General features: G+C 52.1%; 1 long non-coding RNA gene across 1 annotated transcript; it reads left to right on the plus strand.

Moving 5' to 3' along the window:
* The first annotated feature begins 234 nt into the window (after positions 1-234).
* Positions 235-3,490, plus strand: LOC140264365 (uncharacterized). The gene is made up of 3 exons (XR_011906043.1): positions 235-362; positions 659-795; positions 1,247-3,490. It is a non-coding gene; the product is annotated as an uncharacterized lncRNA (long non-coding RNA).
* Positions 3,491-3,735: the final 245 nt, after the last annotated feature.

Raw genomic sequence — 3,735 nt, forward strand, 5'->3', positions numbered from 1 at the left:
GAGCCAGTCTTGGGTTCGTCTGGCAAAGGGAGAGTTGGTGCTCACTGGAAAGGCCAGTGCTCTTTTTCTGTTTTCCCTCCCCACTCTGCACCAAGAGGAGCTGATTCTGATGCAAGCAGCCATCGCTACTGAAAGCACCGACCTTCTGCGGGTGATCCTGCTTACATCAAAGGAGAGCAGCAGGAGCAGGACAGGACGGTGTGCAGAGCTTTCCAAAGTTCACTCCAGTTTGCCGTTCGAGCCCCGTGTGCTGCGCAGGGCTGTGACCGCAGGAGGCAGTGCTGGCACGCCGTGCTGAGCCGTGCCAGGCGGCCAAGGCGGAGCAGAGCCCGTGAGAGCAGCAGAACGTGGCTCTGTCCTGGGTGAGCATCTTTCTCTGCCTGCTTTTTTTCCCCTCTCCCCGCGTTGTGTGAGTTCTCGGAGCGTTTCTCCTTCAAAGTGCTCCTGAATAGCGCCGTGAAATTGTGATGCTGCTGATAGAGATCTGCTAGTTACCCCCTCAGTAGAACAGCCTAGAGTCTCCAGCGTCCCCAGATTGACTCATTTTGGCCTTAAGAGACGTCTGCACTGCGTGACCCTCCCGTGTCAGGGCAAGTTTCGCTGTGTGTGGGTGTTACCTCTGCTCACGCATCAACTATTTGCCTTCATTCTTTGTCAGCTAACTTCGGCAGCTCTGACATCAGGGCTGCACCGATCCCGACACGTTCTAACAGCCATCAGGGAAAGACTTGGCATCGCTCCCCCCTCCTTGCACAGAATCTCAGCTCAGTGAGATCAGCTCGCTGTTAGGAACGGGTGAGCTGTGTGTGTGGGGGGGGGGGGGGGGGTTGGGAATTTGCTTCTTTCTTTAGTTTTGTTTGTGTTTGTTTCTTTATACATCGTTGCACTAATCGCAGTTGTCCAGGAATGCAGTAAGAACCCACTCACGTTACAAAGCGAAGCGCTTACTACATTCCTAAGGCACACCACTGCTGCAGTTTAGTCATACCAGGCTTATTTTAGCAGCTGATAAGAGCTGCTGTCTCCCATCGCTGCTGCTGGCATTCACAGGGAGCATGAGCTCACGGTTCGTGCATTGCCACAGCAACGCCCCGCATGTGCCTCCATCACTCAGCAGTGCTGCAGCAGGGGCAGCAGTAAAAGGCTGGGACTGCCTCACCCGTGCTTGCAGGCAGAGGTTGTTCCAATTGTTTTGTCAGCACTCCGCTTATGGTTTGGTTTTGTTGTTTGTTTGTTTGTTTTTCAGAGTCGCCTGAAATTAGCAAGGAAAGTCTTTGCAGCGCAGAGCAGCAGAAGGTCAAACAGCCCAGATGTGTTTCCTGGGCTCCCTGTTGACGTGGTTTGGTAGTTAGGCTTCATTTCATCGCTCTACACATCAGCCAGCTCCACATTCTGGCATCCTGTCCTGCTGTCACACAACAGGGTTCCCCATCAGCACATCAACCTGTGGCTGTGGTCCATCAGCTGGAGATGCCCCTCTGCCTCACCTCCAAGGAGCCGGAGCTGCTCACATCTGTTCCCCTCTGAATGTGCTGTTTTCGGTGCTCACCATGCTTCAAAACCAGCGCTGAGAGGAAACCTCCTCTTATGAAACACTCGCTGGATTGTCTTCTCTGTCCATCATGGAAACGGTGGGTTCATTTAGTCAGAAAACAGCTGTGCCTCATGCCAAGACACTTTACCTGTCCTGGCAGGTGGAGAACTGCAGCTGTTTGCACACTGCATTGCAACCACATCCGTGATTTGCTGGGTGAACTGGAGTGGGTTTGGCAGCACGTAGATCCGAGGTGGGACCCTCATTGCACACTGCAGCAGAAGACATTCCTGCTGTACCATCCTCGCTGGCTTAGTCAGTTATAATGCAGCAGCCCCGGATGCATTAAAAGACACTTTCCACCAATGAGATGTATGGAAATAAACAGTCTGTTGTCCCCCTGCACTCTGCATGCACTGCCAGCCAAACCCTCCTAAGGTCTTGCAGGGGAGTTGTGGCTGCTGTATAAGATTCCTGACAGTAAAAAATATCTTCTATCTTTTGTGGTGTCCTGGAAAGCAGACCAAGAGCTGTGCAACTCAGGTTGGGAACTGTGGCTTCAGGATGAGAGCTCGTGGTCCAGCACAGACCCCGTGCTGGCTGGTGGCAGCCTGCTCCACAGCTAAACTCACTGCTCCTCGCTGTGCACCACTCAGAGCACAGTGATGCATCTGCAGGTGGATGTGCTTCCCTGGGTGGGATCAGGGCCATATTGGCCGTGTGCTGTTACTGTGTTGGCTGCAATAAGGCGGGCAGCGCTGCTTCCCTCCTCTGTTGTCAGTGACGCTGTCTGGGATAAAGCTGCCTTGAGCTTCTCGGCCAGCAGCAACCTGCGCTCAGACGGTGCTGTGCTGCCTCTCCTGGGGAGATCGCTGCTGTACAGGAGCGGGCTGAGGAGAGCCGTGCTCGACTTCCCTTTGAATACAGAGCTGATGGAGGGAGAGAAAAGCTGCCCGAGAGCTGAAGGGCTCGGGAATGGGAGCCTGCATGAAGACACGCAGCACTGATGTGCGAACTGTTCTCTCCCACTCGCTCCCTGCAGGGATATATCACAGTAGGACACTAACGTCACATTTACAACTCAGCAGCCCCTTCCCTCCCAACCTGCTGAGAGGAGCCATGTGCTCCATGGGCCCGGTGCTGCGCCCTGGGGTGCATTGGTGCTGCATGGCCTCTGCTGTCAGCCATCACTAACAGCTGCCCTGCACCTCACCGCAGCAGCAAGCAGCCCTCCTCCTCCTCTTCAGACACAGACAACCAAATACCTTTAATGAAACTGCTTTGTGAAGACTATTTCCAAAGCTGCAAAGCGCCGTCAGGGAAGAAATGTTTTCCTTTCTCAACAGAACAGTGCAGGGAAGGAGGAAAAACCAGGTTGCCTTCCTGAAGATTGCCGCGAGAAGTCATTGCCCCCTTCTCAATTAATCCTGTTCCAAGCAGCTTTCCTTTTGGGCTCACGGGTTTTTCTTACTGCAGCATTTCCTTACCGCAGTGGTAGTCGGTTGTTACAGTGAAGCCAATGCATAACAGCTATCTGGAGAATCAGATTAGCAGCCTTTTGCAAACACAAACGCTACTGAGTCATCAGTGACAGCAACTTCTCAAGTTGGCAGATGGTGGCCCTATAAGAAAACATGTTTTCATACCTTACCCCGCAATTTATTCCCAGACTGCACAAAGATAGCCAGGTAGTGGCATCTGTTGATGTCATATTTCCTGTTAAACTCCATCTGCCTGCTAGATCTGAAGGTGTCTGAGCTACGGTAGAAAACAAGGCACAAAAGGGATAATGAGAATTCCGACGTATCACGAAGTAGAATTGATTTTATTTATGTAAGACGGGCGTTTTTTGGAGAGCTCTGAGCCGTTGACTTTGCTGCCGGGTTTATTATTCGTGTGCATGCGGTGCAAAAATGTAAATTTTTGCCTTATCTGAAGCTAAGCCATTTCTTACACACCGGGCCTGTGTAATTATTTGCATTGTTCCCACAGAAGGGTGGCACAGAAAGGCTTTCAGCGGGGGTCCAACCAATTTCTCTGCTTGCAGAGATTACACCGAAGCATGCGGACCTGTTGGTCTGACAGACCACGCGGGGCTTAAATCGGGTTTTGCTGTTTATTGCTCTATTGTTATCACAACTCAGTAACTCACCAACAGAATAATTCCCACCCATCCCTGGTGGACAGGCAGGTAGCAGTAA

The sequence above is a fragment of the Excalfactoria chinensis genome, chromosome Z (genome assembly GCF_039878825.1).
Source record: "Excalfactoria chinensis isolate bCotChi1 chromosome Z, bCotChi1.hap2, whole genome shotgun sequence".
In the NCBI taxonomy this organism is placed as follows: Eukaryota; Metazoa; Chordata; class Aves; order Galliformes; family Phasianidae; genus Excalfactoria; species Excalfactoria chinensis.